The 23,903-nt window shown below is 36.5% G+C and overlaps 1 protein-coding gene across 3 annotated transcripts in view; it reads right to left on the bottom strand.

Annotated features, from left to right (window-relative positions):
• The window catches only part of frmpd3 (FERM and PDZ domain containing 3), a 166,671-nt gene that overhangs the window by 53,771 nt on the left and 88,997 nt on the right, over positions 1–23,903 (bottom strand). For all 3 annotated transcript variants that reach the window (XM_051860800.1, XM_051860802.1, XM_051860803.1), the window contains exon 2: positions 17,006–17,092. The gene's annotated coding sequence lies outside the window, so the exon portion shown is untranslated. The remainder of the gene's footprint in view (positions 1–17,005; positions 17,093–23,903) is intronic.

The raw sequence follows: 23,903 nt of genomic DNA, 5'->3' as shown, positions 1-23,903 counted from the left end.
TGGCATTACAAAAACTGCATTATTTGTCATGTTTCCTTTCTACCTGCAGACAGTATGAAATCTATTGTTTTTATAATTACATTTCCAGTGAAAGTATGCTTACATGTAAGCCATTCTACATTTTTGGTTGAGTGTTGAATGTGTGCATTCTTGGCAACATACTATCTAAAAGTAAATGAGTCAGTACATTATAGAATGTACAATAGAAAAAAAAGAAGAAAGTAACAGTATTGCTCAGGGCAGCCACTGGTCAAATGGGTCCCCTATGCAGAACTTCAGTTGCCACCTCTATTGAAATTGCTTTCTGGGTGTGGGGTGTTTATGGTGCCCCCATAGAGGGTAGGATGGTGCCCCCTTGGTAGTTGGTGCCCTATGCAGACCGCATATTCTGCATAACAGTTGTATATGGAATTGTTGCAGTAAAAGCTTTACATGTAGCTTTTACTGAGAAAAAAAAAATGCTGCCATTGATAAACAAATCCAACACACATGGCCTTTGGTTACTATGGAAATTTTTTCCACCACAGAATAATAAAAAAAAGTATAATAGGTAATTGTGACTTTTTTCTTGCAATTGCGAGTTTACATCTCACAATTCTGACTTTTTCCCCCTCTGAATTCTGATATATAAACTAGGTATTTAGAGGAAAAAAGTCAGAATTGTGATAAAGTCACAATTACTATTCCATGGCAGAAATAACCTTTCATAGGTTCCCCATGTGTAAGGGGGAAAAACATACAGATGCACAGTTCAGCACACATTCTTACTCCTCTCCCATACCTCTTCTTCTCCCTTGTCCTGATCCAACTACTCCTCTTCATCTTCAACTCTTCCTCTCCCTCATCCAGACATTATTTTTTTCTCTCTCTCTGCTTCTCTGAGTTGTTCAGCATCCATATCGAACAAAAGTATGTATGTCCAAGTAATGAAAAGAACTTCAACACTTGACTGAGATTGGAATCCGTTATTTCTCAATATTTCAGTAGTCTGTTACCTAAAAATCTAACCTAACTTTCAGTACTTTTGAGCTGAGGTTGTTGCAGAAGTGGAGGCTTTATACTATATTTACGGTTTGGAACATTGGGTCTTCATTTCTGACATGCTGTGTTTAAGCATTTGTAAATAAGAACAGAAAGATCCATGATTTTGGTATTGGGTAAGCTTGTGTGAAAAGAAAATTTAAGCATTTTAGAAACGTGTTAATTGACTGCATTTTGTGTGAAAACGACATGAATTGTGTTAATGGTATGGCCACAACAGACGGATGTTGTGCTAATTGTGTTTAGAGTTTTAAAAATGAGACTACAGATTGGACAAATGTATGTTAGCAATTGAAAAAAAAAACTGTAATGCTTTATTCTTCATGACCATATTCTACATCCCTTAATCTTAACTTACTTACAACTTCCTTACTAACTATTAATAAGCAGTAATTAGGAGTTTATTAAGGCAAAATTTGTAGTTAATAGTCATTTAATAGTGAGAACTGTACCCTAATCTAAAGTGTGAGCCATTTTTTTTTTTTCCAAATATCTTGAATATGCTTCAAAATATCTTTTATCTTGCATTTAAATGGATTTTGCCTTGTGACACTGGCAGTTTTTCCCCACTTGTTTTTCCTCTAGTTTATGTAATGTAACACGCTATTCGGAACCTATTTTACCTCTGTAATGAGATGCGCTTCCAAATGAAACAGGATATTAAATGCAGAAGTAGAGCATAGCTTGATTTTATCAATCAGGAGATTGTGAAAAGTGGTTGCTCAGCTGGCAAAGGATCTCCCGGAAGTCTGCGGCCTGCATACTGCCATCTTTATCAAACCCCAGCAAGTGGTTTGTAGATTTTAGTTTGAAAACTGGAAGGAGTGCAAGGAGACAGAGACACCTCTGAGATGATAATTAACATGTGGAATATGATAAAGATCCTGTGACTCATTGATTTAATTGCTGGCATGTCTTAATGTTCAGAAAATTACATTGTGTGGAAGTAGATCTGGTTATACGGGGGGAAATGATTCTGTGATTTCCTACAGTATACCTTCTCTGCCCAACCATATTAAATTTGACTGCTGTCTTGTTCCTGATATCTGAGGATATTTCACACTAAATCCTCCCTTTACCAGTTGTTAAAAACTAGTTGCTGACCTCCACATTCCATGTCTTGATTCCAACATTTTCCAAATCACAAAATAAAATAAAATCAAACATGCCACTGTTGTTGATATACATGACTACTGACAAACAGCATCTGTACTGACATGCAATTTTAATTTATTTAAAATCTTGTTTTCATGACTGGTGCCACAAGACAAAACATCCAGTTTCAGAATACTGTTTGGTAGGACACTATTCCAAATTTAGGGTGACCAGAGGGGGACCCTGGAGGCACCGGCCCCTCTGCAAGAACGGCCACTGCTCTTACCTCTATGCGTTTCCCTCTATCTGAATAATGATTTGACCCTTCACTTCTGTTGTCTGTCCGTGAATATCATTATATGAATAACATCTATGCCAGCCTGTCAGTGTCTATTTCTGGGGCCACAGAAACAGACTCTAGAAAGCAAACCATGTTTTTGTATATCAATCAGCTGTCAGCCAGCTAGTGAGACAGGTCAGAATCACAGCAGACAGCCTGCCCTCCCTGGGCAAGAGATCAACAGAGAGAGAGAGAGAGAGAGAGAGAGGGGGAAAAACACGTCTGACCACACTGCTTTTGCTGTCTCTTTACGAGCTCAAGAGTGTGTTCTTAAAACATTCACTCACACTTATGTTGTTGTACATCATGCCCATAATAAGCCTTCTAAGTCAACATCTCTAGATTGGATTGGATGATTGAAAATAGAGCCAAAACATAAATAATGAATTCATTATCATGTATGGGTGAAACACAGTAATTAGTCTAGTTATGCGAATCATCCACTATGACAGATACGTCTCATTAGCGTCTCAGGCGTTAGCGTACTCTCTCAGCCGATGACACCTCAGACAATGCTTCTGAAGACAGGCACTTGAATAAGCACAAATGAGCTAGTGCCAGCCTGTGATTGCAAGTCTAAAATGACTGAAAGGGTTAGTTAATCCAAAAATTAAAATTCTGTCATCATTTACTCACCCTCATGTCATTCCAAGACTTTTGTTAATCTTCGGAAAACAAATGAAGAGGTTTTTAAAGGAAAACTATAAGTATGATGTTAAGTTCACAAATACCTGGAGAATAAAACTACTAAACTATTACTTTACTGAGAGCACAGTTCAAAGTATGTTTTCAAAAAACTAAAAAATGTGCTACAAGTATTTAAAAAATAAACTATCTGTATACCTTTGAGTTCACTTGATAGTATAGTTGCACTACAAACGAAAACCGTAGTTGTAAACTTAAAGTTTACTACTGTTACACTTAAAGTATACTTAAAACAAGTATACATTTATACACTAAAAAGTGGGCCAATGTAGTCCCAACCAGTATTGAAATAGTACACTTACAAGTATACTACTAGTACATTGATATTAGTTTACTTAATACAAAGTATACTTAAATACACTGAAACTTTACTTTACTTGTAATGCCTATTCAGTTATGTTCATTCTTAGGCTGCGTTCCATTTCCATTTCCTTTTTTTATGACCTTCCCTCGCTAACTTCCCTCAGTCTCGTTGACTCGGATGTACGTCATTGCTTACGTTGCATGAGTGCTCACTACTGGCGGAACCTTTGCAATGGGCTGAACTGGAATGTCCTAAGCCCTTGATCACTTGGAATCCGCTATGGAGTTGATTTACTATTTATTTTTTTCCCCTTACAAAATTGTTAAATGCAGCATTGTATATGTATGTGCGTTTTAAATATTTTTTAAATAATTAATAGAGTTGTTTGTGGTAGGGTAAATTAAACGCGATATGCGGTGACGTCACAATTGTGTTGCATTGTGGGTTATGGAGCTGCTTGAAGTGTACATATGAAGTAGACTTCATAAAATCGGTCAAAATCGAGGGAGCGAGGCTCTGTCCATATAAACTTCCCTCGTTCACTTCACGAAGTGGAACGCACTTCAAAATGGCGGCAGGGATTCCCCCGAGGGAAGTTCATCAGCTTCAGTTTGGATCCAGCCTCTTAAGAAGACCTCAGATGACCAACACCTTTGAAGAGATGGCGGCAACTCCTGCGAGGACTTCAGATGACGCAATATCTGGATCAACATGAACACTCCCAATTTCATTCATTATTTCCAGGAGCTCATTGCTTCGACCTTCAATTAAACTGCTAAAAGTGAGTGTAAATTAAATTGCCTGAATTATTACATTATTAGCTAACTGCATTCTCTAAATTGTAATGTTGACATGCATTCTCTGTAAAGCTGCTTTGAAACGATATGTATCGTGAAAAGCGCTATACAAATAAATGTGAATTGAATTGAATTGAAGTGCTTAGGGAAGTTCGCGAGTGCCTGTCTTAAAGTGGAGTGGAACGCAGCCGCAGTTTCGTTTTCATGGACTTTTAGTTTGTTTTCATTCATCACATGTTTTCCTTTGTATTTTCCCACTACTCATCAGTAATCATGGACATTCATTCATTACAGCTGTTCATCATTTAGTTAATCACCACCATGTATTTAGTTCCTCCCTGTTCACTTGGTTGATGTTTGTGTATGTGCTCATGTGCACACTGTTAACTTACGCCTACCTGCCTTTTGTTTAAATAAAACCACATTCATATTTGTGTAAGTGGACAGAGTGGACCCTTGCCCCGGAAGAGGAGGTGTGAGCCCGCGACATCTGTGGTCAAGGTACACTGGTGGAAATAGAGACTGAGGACTGGCTGATGGACTTCAGTACGGAGGTATCATCTCTCACCCTATCCCACCCTGTTTCTCGTTCTTCATCACTGTTTTAAAACAGCACAATGGACTGTGTGCACTCTGATCTGTCCATTTGTCAGGAACCTTAATCATTGTTAGACCGCACAGGGGACTGTTTGAACTGTAATTTTTGTTTGTTTGGAACATTCATCGCTGTTTCCAGACAGCACAATGGACTGTGTGGACGATAAATTGGGCTGTCGTCTCTGGGCTCTGGGTCTGTGCCTTCGAACATCTACCAACATCGCTGCTGGGGTCTCGTCGTCGTCCAGATGTCCCCATTCATACATCGCAGCTCATCACCATCCCTTCGCCATCTCCTGCTGCCATCCCTGCACCATCTCCACGCCCTCCTCCTAAGCCTCCTCGTTCTCCTCACCAAGCCGTAAGGTCGCGCCTTTAGGGAGCGTTCTGTCATGCCTATTCAGTTATGTTCAGTTTCGTTTTCATGGACTTTTAGTTTGTTTTCATTCATCACATGTTTTCCTTTGATTGTATTTTCCCGCCACTCATCGGTAAAAATGGACACTGATTTCTTGTGTTTTTGTTGTTTACACATGCAACAACATCTAATATCTGTCTGACAAGATATTTCACCATAATCACTCCTTAAAAGGTTAACAACATTCATCAACCTCATGTCTAATTTCTGCATATTGTTTTAAACAAGAAAAAGTTTGATACAGTAGCTCTTCATACAACTGAATGAACCAGCAGTATGTTCTATGGATCAGTGAGCAAAACCCAGGGGAGAGCATGTCTCAAATATCAACTCAAGCATTCACACTCTCTCAGGAAGGTTGGATAAAACGTCTTTGGGGAGTAAACCACTATCTTAGATCATTTAATCTCTCTCTCTCTCTCTCTCTCTCAGAGTAGTACAGTTGAAATTGTTTCATGTTTCAAATTTCCTTCTTTTTTTTTTATGGTGTTTTGGGTTTTTCATCACTTTTTGATATTTTTATTGTTTTGATTAAAAAGGCGTTGCAAATCCTTTTTTTTTTTTTTTTTTTTTTTTTTTTTTGATTTAGAAAACTATGGCGTCTCCCTCAGGTGAGGGAATGCCGGTTTTCTCTATCAAGAATGGATGTAAGGTTTTTTTCGGATCAAGCGTTTACGGTAGAAGATGTTTTACTAGCTATGGGAGATATTGTAGGTCGTGGAAAAATGGTCTCTGCCTCTAGAATGTACAAGGCCATTGTGGTTTTTCTGAAAGAGGACAATTTAGTAAATAGGCTTGTTGAAAATGGAAATGTGTCAGACACATTGTTGCTGGTAACACCGTTGCGTGTGCCTGCTACTAAAGTGACGATTTCAAACATGCCTCCTTTCATTTCCAATGAGCTTAGTTGATTTGGTAAGTTTGCTAGTTCTATCAAAGTGGTTCCTCTTGGCTGCAAAAACATGTGCTGTCTTTTCGAAGACAAGCTTTCATGTTTTTAAATGCACCCTCTAAGTCTTTGGAGATTTATTTTCACATACAACATGAAGACAGCTTGTACATGATTTTTGCAACAACAGATAGTATGCGTTGTTTCGAACGCAGAGATTTAAGGCATAAGAGACTTACTTGGCCACATAAAAAACAGATGGAAAATGAAATGAATAACAGAAATAATGAAGAACATATAGATCGAACTGAGAATACTGAAATCTCTGATAAGGAAAAAAGACCTGTAATTGCATCCAAAAAACAAAAGTGATAGGAAATTCAAGGCAAAGATATGGAGACATCTGATTCTACATGTGAAGTTTATCAGTCCAACGAAACAACCCAGGTTAAATCTTCAGCTAATCAACGTGTTTCAGAACAGAGTGAAAAATCAGAGGTGAGTGCTTTTAATTTACCTAAACAAGATGCTGAAACAAAGTTGGCCCAAATGTTTTGTAGGATGTTGTTGATTCTGTAAATGATATAGTGAACATGGTACTAGTGATGAGGTCGCTAGTGGTTTGCTGTCTGCTTTGCTAGTTGATGAAGATAGTGATGAGGCACAGATGGAGGAATGTGATAGTTGCTCGGAGGTTTCTGACTCCAGTCAGTCGATGAATGAAGTTTATTCTGTGATTAGAATTAAATGAATTTCTGGATCAAACTAAACGGGAAAAAGGTTGATGTTTTAAAATACTTCCCTGATGGTAACAAATTTGTTAAATCAGTAATGAACGCTCAGAAGACTGTTGGTTACGATGTGATTTAGGCTGGAAAAATGTATGACAGCTGTATGTAAAGCTGAAAACGATTAAGAAAAAATGTCAATTTTTTCAAAAAAAAAAAAAAAAAAAATTAAGAGCACATAGGTGTGGGACTGTTATTTCCCTTTATGTTTCGTTTTTCTCTCCCCTGTAATGCAGATTCTAAGAGTAGGACTTTTGAATGTTAATGGGCTGAGGGATGGAGGGAAAAGAGCTTTACTATTTGAATTTCTTAGGCTTAAAGATAATCATGTAGTATTTTTACAAGAAACTCATAGGCCCGGTTTCACAGACCGGGCTTAGCCTAAGTCAAGATTAGGCCTTAGTTCAATTAGGACATTTAAGTGGCTTTTATAGACATTCACTAGAAAAAAAAAAAAACATTACTGGTGTGCATCTTGAGACAAAACAATGGCACTGACATATTTTAAGATATGCCAGTGCAAGTTACTTTCACTTAAAACAGCTCAAACATGCATTTTAGTCTGGGACTAGCTTAAGCCTTGTCTGTGAAACCGGGGAATAGTGACTGAAAAAAATGAATCAGTGGTGGGAAGGAAAAATGTGTTTAAGCCATGGCACAAATATCAGTGCAGGAGTAGCTATCCTATTTTCAGGTTATCTTGATGTAAAAAAAAAAATATCAAAAATAGAATTAGATAAAGGACATCTTTTAATTCTGAAATTCATAATAAAGTATTTGTTTTCATAAATATTTATGCCCCAACTAGAGGTACAGATAGAACTATTTTATCCAGCAAATTGGGAGACATTTTAAAAAGGTTTACCTCTGATGAATTCTTAGTAGTCAGTGGTGATTGGAATTGTACTCTTGATTTTCTTTTAGACAGAAATAATGAGGAACCATATTCTGTATCAGCTTCTTTCTTAAAAAGCATTATTGTTCAGCATGATTTTATAGATGCGTGGAGAGAAAAAAAATGATGTAAAGCAATTTACATGGACAAAAATTTCACAGGGAAGGATTAGCACAGCTATACTTGCATACGCAGATATCTGTGTTATTCAGAGAAACTTCGCAGCTGAACGTAATCACTGTATATAATGAAATGTATTTAAGATTAAATTGTATTATTAAATAATTTTATTATATAATTTTATATATGGATTATATAATACAATTAATGTAACACTTTAATATAATTATAGTCTTGTTAGGATGGAATTTCATATAGTACAATATTTAGACGAGATACAACTATTTGAAAATCTGGAATCTGAGGGTGCAAAAAAAATAAATAAATAAATAAATAAATAAAAATATTGAGAAAATCGCCTTTAAAGTTGTCCAAATGAAGTCCTTAGCAATGCATATCCACTCACAAAAATACATTTTTGATATATTTACGGTAGGAAATTTACAAAATATCTTCATGGAACATGATCTTTACTTAATATTCTAATGATTTTTGGTATAAAAGAAAAATCGATAATTTTGGCTATTGCTACAAATATACCCGTGCGACTTATGACTGGTTTTGTGGTCCAGGGTCACATTTATATAACTTCTTAACACGATTATAAGGCCGTACAGAGTAAGCGGTTTTTTTTTTTTTTTGCGCACAAGTGCTTTAAGTTTTTCCTATATTTTGTTGTAAATTTAGAATGATTTTTAGTATGAGATTTTTGGTGAATCGTGATTTGTTCTTAAAATCGTGTATAAAATTTGTGCATACGCGTGCTTAGTGAATGAGACCCATTGTTTTTATGTGTTTGTAAATAAGTCAAGTCTCTCTCTCTCTCTCTCTCTCTCGGAGTGAGGTGTGTGAGCGGATGTGTGTGAGAGCGTTTCTACTCTTTCTTTATTTCTGAAACATATTGAGATTGTGTTTCATCTTTTTCTTTTGTTTTTTGTTGTTGTTTGATAAGTTTAGGTTAGTTTAGGTCCCCCCCCCCCCCCCCCCATGCCGCCTTTAGTGGCGTCCGCATGGCGTCTCCTACGGGGGGAACAATGCCGTTTTCCCTCCGGAATGGGTTTAGATGCGTACCGGAGCCGATCGCTTCGATTAAAGATGTGTTGGTTGTAGTTGGTGATCAAGTTGGTCACGAAAATATAAATTCAGCTTCGCGAATGAACAAAGCCGTTGTGGTTTTTTTGAAGAATGAACAACTTGTCAATCAAGTAATTGAAAACGGGCTTTGGGTGAAAGGAATGTTTTTGCCGGCAACTCCGTTGTATGCACCGGCTACAAAAGTAACTATTTCAAACGTTCCTCCGTTTATTAAAAGTGAAGTGATTGTTAAAGAATTGTCTCGTTTCGGGAAAGTAGTCAGTCCGGTTAAGATGGTACCTTTAGGATGTAAAAATCCAGCGCTAAAACATGTACTGTCATTCAGAAGACAGGTTCACATGTTTTTAAATTCTCAGGATAAAATTCTAGACGTGTCTTTTAGAGTGAATGACGGAGATAGTTCCTATGTGTTATATGCAAGCACTGAAAGTTTACGGTGCTTTGAGTGTGGTGATATTGGCCACAAAAGATTCTCGTGTCCGCATAAAAATAGACCAGAGGAGCCTCGGATAAGAGAAGAACAAGAGGTGGAAAATGAAGCTACAATGGAGAGTCAGGGTGGCCAGAATCGGGAACTAGAGAAAGTTTCAGAAGGCCAAAGTGTGGATACTGGTGAAGAGAACGAGGTGAGTGCAATTTCTAGTGAATCTGCTGTTTTTTTGCAAGAAGAGCAGCCTTGTTGTAGTAGCAAAATAGGCTTAAAAGCAGTGACTGCTGCTGAAGATGTGGTTCCTGATGAGGCCTTACCAGTGATTCAGGATGTAAAGGTGGTGACTGCTGTTGAGGATATGGGTGTTGATGAGGCCTTATCAGTGAGTCAGGATGATGGAGTAAAGGATGATGATTGTTGCTCTGATATATCTGATTGTCCAAAAGTAGGTGATAATTTATACACTGTGGAACAGATTAACGAGTTTTTGGATGAAACAAAAGGTAGAAAGGTAAATGTTGCTGATTATTTCCCGGATACTGACAAATTCGTTGCTTCAGTTGTGTGGGCACGTAAAACGTATAATTTTTCTGTGTTATCACAGCAGAAACGCTTTCGGTTGAAAAAACATATAGCTACGATAAGGCAAAAGAAAAGAGTAGGAAAGGAAATGAGGGGCGAGTTTTTTAAATAATTAATAATTTTTTAAATAATTGTTTGTTTGTCTGCCTCTTTGTTCCTTTTTTTCTCTGTTTTTCCTTCCTTTTCTGTCTCATGGAGCCATTGCGAGTAGCATCTTTGAACGTAAATGGCCTTAGAGATAGGACAAAACAAGCCTTGCTTTCAGAATATTTAAAATTAAAAAATATTGGAGTAATCTTTCTTCAAGAGACCCATAGTGATAAAAGTAATGAAGTGGAATGGGGCTTATGGTGGGAGGGCAAGTATATTCTCAGTCATGGCTCCAATGTTAGTTCGGGTGTCGCTATATGTTTTAGTCCAAATTGCAAGGTTAAAATTTTATCTGAACATGAGATAGAGCCAGGTCGCTTATTAGTTGTAAAAGCAGAAGTAAATGCTCATAATGTAAATTTTGTTAATCTTTATGCAAATAATAAGGGGTCCGAGAGAATTGTTCTCTTTAAGAAAATTAGGGATGTTTTAAATACATTAAAATCCAAAGATATTGTTATTATAGGAGGAGATTTTAATTGTACTTTGGATTTTAATATGGATAGAAATAATGAAGAAACGCACTATCAGTCTTCATCTGTTTTGGCAAATATTGTTAAAAGTTTAGAGTTGTATTGTCTGTACGATTGTCCAACTGGAAATGGTTACTCCCTCGATTATCATATAGAGGAAGAGTTTTGATAGTAAATAATCTTATTGCATCTTCACTCTGGCATAAAATGGCTATCTTGGACCCTCCTTTTAACCTTATCAAAGAAATTCAAAGACAATTGGTCAATTTTTTTTGGTCAGGACAGCACTGGCTGAGAGCTGCTGTCCTGTATTTACCAATTTGTGAAGGAGGACAAGGACTCATTGACATTGAATGCAGAGTTGCTGCTTTCAGATTGCAGGCTGCTCAAAGTTTTTTGTATAAAAGGCACATCAGCTGGACGGATGTAGCCTGTGGATTACTGAGAAAAGGAGGACAGATGGGATTTGATCGACATCTTTTTTTAATGGATCTTGATGGAGTGGACTTAACTGGTCTAACACCTTTTTATAAGACAATGCTTAAAGTTTGGAAAGTCTACTCAACTTCTCGAAAACAAGGGTCTGAAAAAGGTTTTTGGGGAAAAGAAGAACCTATATTGTATAATCCTGTGTTATCTGTAAAAAGTTTAAATTCTGTTTTTATGAGAAATGCACTTTTAAGAGCAGGTCTTAACAAGGTGTCATGTTTTCTGAACAAGGATGGGTGGTTAGCCCCAGAAGATATTGCGAAAAAGACTGGTGTGAAATCCTTACGTTTTTCTGAAAGACTTTTAAATGAAATTGTGGCTGCTGTACCTTCTGAATTTAAATGTGCTCTGGATAAACAACTATTAGAACAAAATGATAATGATGTGAAACAGTTTCCAGAGTTGGAAGTAAAAGTTTCTGTGGATTTTTGGCAGGAGGAGGAGGGAAAATTGCTTTCTTTCAGTACTCCAGAACTTAATTTTTTTCGTGATGTGGGCAAGAAATCCATGTATCTTGTTTGTGTAAAAGTAATGCGCTTTCAAGAACTGAAACAAGTACGCGAGTCAAAATGGCAAGAAATATTTAGTACAGATCTCTCACCTAAAAGAAGCTGGAGAACTTTATATAAGGTTCCTATTGATAAGAGAACCGGTGATTTACAGTGGAGGATCATACACGGAATATTAACTACAAATAAACATAAAGCTCATTTAGACTCCGGTGTTCTTGATACTTGCCCATTTTGTTCAGATACTGAAACTGTTTTTCATTTATTTGTTGAGTGTAATAGATTAGAGCCACTTTTTCAAGTGTTAAAAGAATGGTGTGATATGTTGGGTCATGTTTTTAGTCAAGAAGGTTTTATTTATGGTCCTAAGTATCGGTATAAAACAAGAAATGTTGATGTATTTTTGAATTATTTGTATGGACAAGCTAAATTGAGTATATGGTTGACAAGAAAAGCTAAGATTATGGGAAAAGGTTCTACTGACATTGTTTTGACATATAAGGGTCGAATTTGCCTATTATAAACTTATTGGAAAATTGGTCACTTTTGAGGAGGTTTGGTGTTTTTAAATGGAATTTTATGCATGATAAGTGATGGTTGTTTGAAAATGAATTTGTAATTTTTCTAGAGTATGTAATGCTTAGAGTTTGGAATATTTTCCCAAACTCTCGAAAATAAGGGTTTGTCAAAGTTTTCTGGAGAAATGAAGAATTCGTAATGTATAATCCTGTGCTGTCTGTAAAAAATTATTATTATTATTATTATTTTTTTTTTGTTTCAATGGGAAATGCATTTGTAAGAGCAGGTCTCTTCAAGGTGTCAGATTTTTTGGAATAAGATGTTTTTTCATTCTTGTATAATTGTGTAATTTTGTTTTTAATTTGCTATTAAAGGGTTTTTGAAAGTCAAGTCTCTCTCTCTCTCTCTCTCTCTCTCTCTCTCTCTGATGGAGTTTGTGGAGTGATTTTTTTAACGCCTCTGAATGGACTATCACTAGGTTACATGGCAGACAATCTCTGTCTATATGGCTTACTCTGAGTTGGATGTTTCAGGTTTATTCAGCACTTTACACTATACATATAATTTCAAAGCAGTTTTACATATAAAATTACTATATCATCATATGATAGAATAATTACACATAAGATTTTGTATTATTACCCACCTTTCTGCTAGAAAGCGGTTTCATAATTCTTCAGTCCCCCATATAAGCAAGCCACAGACAATTGTGGCAAGGAATGAAAAACCAGGCTACAATGGGGGAACAGTTTTACTCTGGCTGTACAGTCTATATAGATGTCAGCATTATTTAGAAATGTTACTAGACTGTAAGAATTAAGTGTCTTTGAATTTCGTGAGGTTAAATGTGGAAGACTAAAGGGGCGTGCATACAATTTCTCACTGTTCCAGGGCAGACAAAAAACGTTAATCCAGGAACATGTCCTACTTGGCAAAATCACAGTCTTTGCCTCCTACTACAAGTTGCTCGCCAGCATCTCCAGCAAAAGCTATTTGTCTAGTACTTTTCTGACAGTATTTATATGTAGGCGCAGTTTTCCCTAGTGAAAAATAAATATAGGCTACCAAAGTGTATTTCAAATATTTATTTTATGCTAAGCATACTAAAAATACATTTACATATTTATGTACTTAATATAAATACCCTGCAATTGTACTTCTGGTATACTAAATTGATATACTCCTAAATTGGAACTAATTTTGTACTTAATGGGCTTTAGTTATCCGGAAGTCGCGCTGAGGTCCAACTAAAGATATACTGAAGTATATTCGATTGTGCTAAAATAGAAGGTTTTTTAAGGTTCCATGTAATAAGCATGCACATTATAATGTAAAACAAGAGCCTTAATCAAATCGTTTAACATTATGATTTTTCCCCCAGTCATTTTCTTTTCTTTATACTGTCTCTGGAGGAAAACAGTGTCTGTGAGCAAATACGGAACCCAGCATTTGTTTTTGAGGTAAGAACTACAGTCTCTGAGTGTTATGCCATTCATCTAAAATCTCTTTGAAATGGTAAAGCTAGTAGGACTAGTCTTCAGGGCATAAAAATCACATGGTGGAGGTGTTTGTACCAAACAGCTTGTTCCTTAAGTCGATGATAAACAATTTGGTTCAAATTTAAAAGGGCATCTTAGAGACTCCAGACTTATGTTGTGTTCTGCAAATGAATAGCGCCTTGTGGTGCCATCCCTAAGAGGCACAAAACCATTTTCAGGGACCTTTACCTTGACTGTTCCCTGCTGGTGGAATGACCTGCCGAACTCAACCCGAGCTGCTGAGTCTTTAGCCATTTTCAAGAAATGGATGAAGATGTCTTTTTTGTAAACACTTGACCCCTTATTATAAGCACTTACTATACTATTTCTATTCTATCCATTTATTGTTATTTATTTATTAAAAAAAAACCTCGCTATGTACTGTGTTAGACTAACTGGGACATACATATTGTTCCCCAATTGTTGGTTTTATTGTTCTCCTTATTTGTAATTCACTTTGGATAAAAGCATCTGCTAAATTAAATATAAATGTAATGTAGAGACATAGGCAGCCGATAGCTTTTTGACAGTCATTACATTGTTTTTTATGTTTCTGATGTAATAAAATTAACGTTATTGTACCAAAAGCGTAGGCCTAAAAGCGTATTCTGTCAGTTCTTTATTTTTCACAGTGAAGTAATGCTCCATGACATCATAGATCAACCCATCAATGTTCCATGTGGTGGTTTGACCTGAGCTATAAATAGCATGAGTTCATGAATATCACTCAGTAAAGTTCAGATTAAACAGTCTTGCTTCTGCATAGTAAAGCATGCTAAATTCATGAGCTCTAATGCACTGCGTTCGATCACAAACGTGACTCATTTTTAATGCACTCGGAGGATGAGGAGGACGTGGAGTGGAACAGCTCAGATCTGTGAACTTTTTAGTAGTCTTAATGATTTAGCTGAAGAATTTAATAGGACACGATGAGACCTAGAGGCAGCAGAAGAGGATGTTGGCAAAATTGAGTCTATTGTCAATAACTGCAAATCTGCTTCACAAAGCTCTAGTTTTACACATCCTGGAAGCACTTTTTTTCTCCATCTTTTTGTTTTAAAATGTACTCATGAGGAATTTCTCTGCCTTATCAAAAAGTACATTGACTCGAACTCTTGTTGAAGTTATGCCTTATTATTGGGCCTGGTGGACAGTTAACACAATAACATGGACCTATAAAACATGACAGAAATGAAACTTCTAAAATTGCTGCATTTCAGGAAACATTCAGAAACTGGATTTTTCAATTGATTCGACACATTTCTTCAAACTCCGTTCACTTGCTCTCAAAACACTTATGGTGATCTGAACACTTTGTAATTGTCCTAAACAGATTATTTGTTTAATCGAAATTATAGATTTTCTCAAAACGTGTACAAAATTCTCCAATGTGTTCACAACAGTTCACACAACCAACCAAAATTAATATATAATTGTAATTTGTCATATTCTCAATTGGATATTCTCAATTTCTCAATTTGGCCAACTGGTATCTGCTTGGTTAATAATACACACAACACAGGAAATGCAATTTTTCTAATTGTTTACACAGCTATCACAATTGCATTAAAGGGATAGTTCACCCAAAAATGAAAATTTGATGTTTATCTGCTTACCCCCCAGGGCATCGAAGATGTAGGTGACTTTGTTTCTTCAGTAGAACACAAATGATGATTTTTAACTCCAACCGTTGTGGTCTTTCAGTCGTATAATGCTTGTCAATGGTAACTCCATCTATAAGAGTCAAAAAAACATGCACAGACAAATCCAAATTAAACTCTGCGGCTCGTGATGACACATTGATGTCCTAAGACACGAAACGATCGGTTTGTGCGAGAAACCGAACAGTATTTATATCATTTTATATAATTTTTTTTCTAGACCTCACCAACCGGATATGCAAGGCAGTTGGACATAGTGGTGTTTTAGAGGTAAAAAATGATATAAATACTGTTCGGTTTCTCGCACAAACTGATCGTTTCGTGTCTTAGGACATCAATGTGTCGTCACGATCCGCAGGGTTTGTCTGTGCATGTTTTTTTTGACTCTTATAGATGGAGTTACCATTGACAAGCATTATACGACTGACAGACCGCAACGGTTGGAGTTAAAAATCATCATTTGTGTTCTACTGAAGAAACAAAGTCACCTACATCTTGGATGCCCTGGGGGTAAGCAGATAAACATTAAATTTTCATTTTTGGGTGAACTATCCCCTTAAAAAAAAAAAAAAAAAAAAAAAGAATAAGCATTGCAAGGGGAAACAAAAGAGGTGTACGGTAAGAGTGATAGAAGCTAGGAAACAGATCCAAAGTGTTACTATGGCATTCCACTTCTTCTATATTTATGAGTATTGTACTATACGGTGATTGCTGATATTGTACATTTTAAGTTTTGAGACAGCCTTAGAGTAAAAAGTTCTGTAAATGTCAGAACATTTTTCGTACTTCAAGTTCAAGAACAATGAGGTGGATGTCTAGTTTGTTTTCAGTGGAATAAGAGCTTGTCATTGTTAAACAATACCACCAACCACAATGGAAGAGGCCTTTGGAGATGTTGAGGCAGAAGAATCATGGCTTTACATTCACCAGATTCCCCCCCCCCATAATGCATGATAATATATTTTGTGATGTACATTAAATTCTCTGGCTAGATGTAAATTAGAGGTATGATCAATAAAGTTCAGTGATTGCAGTACTGTAGAATGGTAAATATTTACTGCATGTTTGTTTATGCAATTTTTTGGGGGAGGGTAGGGTGAAAACTATAACAAAACTCCACATTGATTGAAGAACTTTACGATAAACATGCATTTTCATTAGTGTATTTGTGTGTATATAGCTGAACATATTATAAAAACAATACTCTATTGAGAGTTAGTTGACATGTAGTTGCAAATTTAGCATAATGTCTAAAGTGGACTATCGAAATAAAGTGTAATGCTTTTTTTGTTGTCACAGTGTTGTAACATACAGTAATATGCTTTGTTGTCTGAAATGCTTAGTTTTCAAAAATTGTTATGATGTTATTTAATACTGTATTGTCAATCATTTGCTTTAATAATGCTGTTGTTCTCATGGCATTGCTCCATTGTTTCTCGAAGGTAACCCTGGCTCTCTATAGCTAACTGTCTTTTTCACTCTAGATAATATCTGACTGAATATCACCAGTTTATCTTTTAACCCAAAGTTTATGTGAAGCAGTTTTGATTATGAAATGTCTATGACTTACGATGTTTCTAAGCAAGGTGCTGTGGATAGCTGGTATGATTTTCAGGGTCCAAGATCCTCAATACCTCTGCATAGGTAGAGAGAGCCACTGCAAAAATAAGAAAGAAAATCATCAGTCTTTAAAATAATCGCCTAGGCCAAGTATATGTGGTAATAGTAGCGTTTATCGTTCCTATAATTGGGTAATGTTTTAAGAGATGTCACGTGAATCTGATGGATGTAAATATGGATGTAAAATGACTCAAGTCACTTCAGTCAGACCACAGAAATTTAATTTGTTCTAATTACATAAATTTGCTGAAGAACACCCATAAACCACTTACTGACATTGATGGAAACTGACCTTTGATGAACATTTGGTTATGTAAGCAATAAGGTCTGAGAAGCCGCACTGTATTGTGAATACAGTCACGGCTGAAAGGTGTTGTTAGGCACGAAATATATATTTCCTCAGACACATACATCTGCTTATTTGTCAGCATAAGAAAACTTTCTGAAAAATTTCCAGACTGGTTTGCCGCACAGCACGAGACTGTCTAAGAAGCATCAATAAACAGTATAATTCAATAGACATACAATACCATACCTGAAACTTAAAACAACAACAACAACAAAAAAAAAACGTAAACATATGCACACACACACACACAGGGAAAATTTGAAATTATATCATACAAATTAGTTGAAATACATTTCTATTTCTTTTGAGTTCAAGATAATAGTAATAATGAGATGCAAGAAGTAATTATTAATCAATAATAATCGATAATGAAAATAATCAACAAATTTGATTATCGATAAATCACATCTGCGTGCTATGCCCAAAAACATCTGTCAGCCATTTTACAGTCGTTAAAGGGGTTCACCCAAAATTGAAAATTATCCCATGATTTACTCACCCTCAAGCCATCCTAGGTGTATATGACTATCTTCTTTCAGACGAACACAATCGGAGTTATATTATAAAATATCCCAGCTCTTCCAAGCTTTATAATGGTATTGAATGGCGCTCCTGATTTTGAAGTCCAAAAAAGTGCATCAATCCATCATAAAAGATATCCACACAGCTCCAGGGGGTTAATAAAGGCCTTCTGAAGCTAAGTGAATGGTTTTGGTAAGAAAAATATCCATATTTAAATCTTTATAAACTAAAATAACTAGCTTCCGGCAGATGGCCTACGCAAATCCATTTACGCCAAAAGAGTAATCTCTGACCTGATGCATGACATATTGATGAACATGGAAGCGCAGAGGATAGAGCAAAACAAAACACTGGTCACGAATTAGAAGTCTAAAATGAGAATTTTTAAAGATATATATCGGAGGATTTCAATATAAAAAAGAGGAGCTTGAGTTTGTTGCCCAGCCCTATTTGTTTGAACCGTAAGAGGAGTCTAAGCGTATGCTACTCCTACATCCTACGTCATATATTGTGTCAGAAGTTACTCTTTTGGCACAAGTCGATTTGCGTAGGCCGTCTAACGGAAGTTAGTTATTTTAGTTTAAAAAGTTTTAAATATGGATATTTTTCTTTAAAAACCCATTGCTTCGCTTCAGAAGGCCTTTATTAACCCCTGTAGTCATATGGATTACTTTTATGATGGATGGATGCCCTTTTTTGGACTTCAAAATCAGTAGCGCCATTCACTACCAAAGCTTGGAAGAGCTAGGATATTTTTTAATATAACTCAGATTGTGTTCGTCTGAAAGAAGATAGTCATATACACCTAGTATGGCTTGAGGGTGAGTAATCATGGGGTAATTTTCATTTTTGGGTGAACTATCCCTTTAATAACGAATTTCTATGAACAAAACACATCTGAACTATATCAGAAGTCATGTTTTCGTGTCACATAAAAAAATTATCCTATAAAGTTTTTTATGCGAATTTTTAGAATTTATGCACATTTTGGCGTTTCCATCCAGCGGTTTTTTTATGCGATATCCCAAAATGTGCATAAAAATAGGTGGATGGAAACATAGCTAATGTGTCATATTATGCTCTTCGTATGCATATAGTTTCCCCCGACTTGAACTGTCGTGTGTGCCGTTTAATACATTTGGATACCTGTTTTCATCTTTTATATGTTCCCGCGAGTATTTCCATTTTGCAGCAAGCGAGTCTCAGTTGTACTTCATAAACTGCTTTGAATGAGCGCTGGTGTGTGTGCGCGTCAAACAGGAAGTGCTCATTAGAAAGGGAGTGAACTAAAATGTAATTTTTGCTGTTACATGTAGGTTTAAATGCTACATGCAACACAAGTGAATTGCATTTTTACGAGAGCAGTAACTGTAAAGAGACTGTTGTAATGGGGTATAAATAACCTATAAAATACTATGTTCAGTAGGCCTACCTCTTATCGGTTAAAGTCCCCATGAAATCAAAACTTTTAGTATTAGTACTTAGTACTTTTAGTATTTTAGTATTAATATGTTAGCCTTAAAGTACCCCTATTATAGATTTTTGAAAATTACTTTTCATGCAGTGTGTAATATAGCTGTATGTGAATGTAAACAGTCTGCAAAGTTGTAAAGCTGAAAGTGCATCATAAATAAAATTATTGTCTCTCAAAAGAAACAGTCGACTCTAAAACGCTTACATGAGTCGTTTGTATTTCGAATCCCATTTTCACAAAGTTCACAAGTTAATACATTTGAGTAATGCCCGCCTACGTTCTACGTGGACATCCCGCGAAAACTTGAACCCATCTCAAGCGCTGTAGCTTGTTATTGTGGATAACGTCAACAAGACACTGCTCTGAGCTGTGAAAGGAAATTTGGTTTATTTTCACTTCCAAAGAATGAGGCTGTGAAGAATCAATGGATAAAGATTGGACAGTAACTGCTTTATTTGGACCAACTTGCTCCTGTAAGTGTGATTAATTATTGATGTATTTTATACAGTGTGTTCAAAATACATAGTTTTGTGTTTTAGCTATATTATGTATGTCTTCGGCTAACTGGCTAGCTCAAGTTATTACTGTCTTACTGAAATACTTCTGCTAATCAGCTGTGGCCCCACTATTACCTAAAAGTGTGTCCATTAATGCAGATTGTCTGTCGTTCTTACTACTCTAAGTAATGATAAAGGATGGAGCAAGATTTGTTTGACAAAATGTTATGTTACATCAGTCATTCACGTTAGTGTTCAGCTAACATATGCACTGTTATTGATACTGTTAATAATACACATGTGAATTATAAATAGACGCTAAAGCTGCATCTCAAATCGGCCACTTGTTCACACATTTCCTATATGGTGAATGGCACATAGTGCACTAGGGGATAGGAAACGATTCAGACAGTGTAAATATGATTTCCATTGGGGAGAATGAAGTCTGGTTTTGCATCTGTGTCACGCGAACTGCCGCAGCATGCGCACAGTCTGCTCCGGTCCAGAGACACAATAGCACAGAGTGGGTCATACGCACAAGTCGCAGACAACAAAACATATCCGATCCCATTTGAATCATTTGAATGAAGTATTTTAAAGCGATATGGATGAAATTAGGAGGTGGAACGGTTAGACAGACTCTGCATTAGAAACAGCACTGACAAGTAAAAGAGATAACACACCAGTACCATGCAGCAACACAAATTACACACTTTTCAAAATGCACATCCTCAACATGATGATGATGATCACTGTTTTGCTGTAAAAAAGTATTTGTGCACTTTCTTCACTGAGTCAAATATCACCGGACTGGAACTCCATTTGTTTGATGACAGTCAGAAGTGAACGCGATAACTTCTTGTTATGACAAACACAACAGATATATTCATCTCAGAGAAGAAGATACATGGGTTGTATTTCATGTCGCGTTTTGGTTCCTCCTAGACCGTTGATCTAGTTTTCACAAAAATCTAATCAGGTCATCTTTATACCATGCCAACAAAAAGTAATGGAATTCAAGGTGATTAGTCAAATCATTGTAAAATAACTTGCAAACAAATTCTACAAAAAGCATCCTTAAATGGATATCAAGCGTAGCATTAGTTCTAGCAGGTCATGTCAGTCAAGCTCGCATCCATGTTTATAGGAATACGATGGATTTTGCTTGAAAAGATGGAGTATACTGTACTTGCAGCTTTTGGAGAATGATGATCACTTTGTTTTTTGAAGTGCGTTAAGTCCTTAGCAAAGACTGTGGATGGCAGAGTAGGTGGAGGAGGCATGAGAAAGTTGAAAAGACTTGTGTGGGCTGATGATCATAGTGTTGATTCTAGAATGGAAGAATGACGTCCTTTTTTGTTTTTATATCTGAATAAGGTTTTCTGTCCTGTTACTCTATGAAACTCTGGGATCCATGCTATGGGCTGATCTTTGGATCTGTTTAGAGACTACAGGGCAGAGGGCGTAAAAGTGTTTATGAGAAGGTGGATTTCAGGGAAAATAAAGTAGTGAGAGAAGGGCATGAAGCAGTTTGAAGTTTCCTTAAACATAACCATGGATGGGTAGGAGTAAAAGGAAGCAGCCAAGGGGAGTGTTAAACATTGACTGAGGGCCTGTCTCAATCCCAGCTGAAAAATCTAGCATTAACTAGCATAGATTCCATGCTGGTCCAGGCTGGTTAGTGCTGGTATAGTGCTGGTCCAGGTTGGTTTATTCTGGTATAGTGCTGGTCTAGCTGGTGGACCAGCATATTCATGCTGTCTCAAGCGAAATAGAGCTGGTGAAGCTGGTTCACCAGCATGGTCTTGCGGGGTTGAGTGTGAATAGGTCAGCTGTCCGTATGCAAGCAGTGTTTAGGTGACAAGCATTGTTTTTGCTTGCATATTTCTTTATTTAACACATTAATGATGTAAATGAAAAACAATACAAGTTTAAAAAAACATATGCCCCGGTTTCACAGACAAGGCTTAAGCTATGTTTGAGCTGTTTTAACTGAAAGCAACTTGTACTGACATATCTAAAAAATATGTCAGTGCCATTGTTTTGTCTCAAGATGCACACCAGTAATGTTTTTTTTTTTTTCCCCCCTAGGGTACGTTTATAAAAGCTACTTAAATGTCCTAATTGAACTAAGGCCTAATCCTGGCTTAGGTTAAGCCCTGTCTGTGAAACCAGGCCATGATTTATTGAATTATATGATTATACCTTTGTAATTCCTTTTGCTCCCTCTGCTGAAAGTAGAACAGTACATTTTAATTGTTTTAGTTATGACTACATTATTAATCAGTGTCACTGATAAACTGGTAAAACATTTCGAAGCATCAAAGGAATTGTCTCCTGTTTCAAAAGATCTCTACACAAATCAGTTGAAAAGAGCTTATGTATATTGCAAAACAAAAACATTTAGAGATATGAAAAGCAAGAAAAATGCATAATAATAATCATAAGCAGTTTGTTCATTAACAGGGGTTATGAGAAAAGCTCTTTCAATGGGACAGTTAGTAACAGCTTGATATTGAAAGTTCAAAACTGAAAGTTGCTGTTGTTAAAGGCATACTAATTTGGGAACTCACATGTGTCAAAATTTAGCTTTCAGTCACTGATTCCAAAAAGTGCACATGGTAAAAGGTATGTCATTGCAGTCAGGAGCATGAAATATAGTTGACAATAGTGGTAGCATTAACTTTCAACAATTGCTGAAAGAGAATTAATTCAAGTAAAGTCCAATAGCCAAGCGTTCAAATAAAAGGGAACACTAATTACTATAATGGTGACTTCAAACAAACTTCAACAACCTTTGTACATGTACCAAAGCAATAAAGCCAAACCAAGGTTTGTAATAAGTGAACACGGTAATGCTGTTTTCGGAGTTGTTTAATCATCCTCTGTAAATATTGATTTTATTTGCAGTTGTTTTCATCTAAGGCTGTGTGGCTCTAAGTCAGCTGTTGTAGTTGTTTTGTTTCTGCTCATCTCTTCTCTTGTTTGTGTACTTGTTGTTCCTCTTATCTTCAGTGATTCTGCTTGATAACTGCAGGTGTCATCACTAATGCTCAATCTCAATCTCTTGTAGAGTGAATCTACTTTATTTTACTAACTGCAACATTGCTTCAGTGTTACTTTTACTCTCTATGAATTGGGACATATGAAAATTGAGCAGTGTTTGTTTAACACTGAGGATTTTACTGTGTACCAGTAAACATGTAACCAGCAAAATGCATTTTTTCTTTATTAAATTATTTATTAAAATTAATTTGGAAAATTGTCTGAGTCTTTATTTAACTACTAACAACACACTAAGAAATGTGACATGTAACACATACGCAAGTTTTGTTGTGGTCTTGCTGGGATCATACCAGCACCCAAAGGACAACATATGCTGGTCCACCAGCACACCAGCATCCCAAGCTGGTCCTAGCGTGCAAAACATATACCTTATGTTGGTCCACCAGCACACCAGCATCCCATGCTGGGATCCAGCAAACCAGCAACCAGCATCCCATGATAGCGACCAGCAAACCAGCAACCAGCATCCCTTGCTGGGATCCAGCAAACCAGTAACCAGCATTCCATGCTGGTCCCAGCGTGCAAAACATACCTAATTCTGGTGGACCAGCAATGCTGGACTTTTCAGCAGGAATGTCTTGGCCATTTGAGAGTGCATGCAAGCAAAAGGAATACACTGGAAAAAATAGTGTGAAAATAATTGCTGCTTATGTTGATTATTGCTGTTGTTGTAGATTACTGCTGCTGCTGTTGATTATTGCTGCTGCTGCTGCAGACTAAGTACAGTAACTTGCTACTGCCAATACATATGCTGATACACTGCTGTGCATATGCAAGACATACTGCTGCTGCAGTTAGTATTTGGAGTGTATCAGTGATTTCTGTCAGGACCACCATCGTCAAATATGATTGATAATTGCATAGAGTTTGTATTGGCGGTATGGTTCTGTTCTGGGCAAGAACTCCCTGCGCATCCATGCAGCCTAGCATGGATAAGAGC

The sequence above is a fragment of the Ctenopharyngodon idella genome, chromosome 14 (assembly GCF_019924925.1).
Source record: "Ctenopharyngodon idella isolate HZGC_01 chromosome 14, HZGC01, whole genome shotgun sequence".
NCBI classification, from domain to species: Eukaryota; Metazoa; Chordata; class Actinopteri; order Cypriniformes; family Xenocyprididae; genus Ctenopharyngodon; species Ctenopharyngodon idella.
Note: the sequence above shows the minus strand (reverse complement) of the source record. Positions and strands in the feature narration are given on the sequence as shown.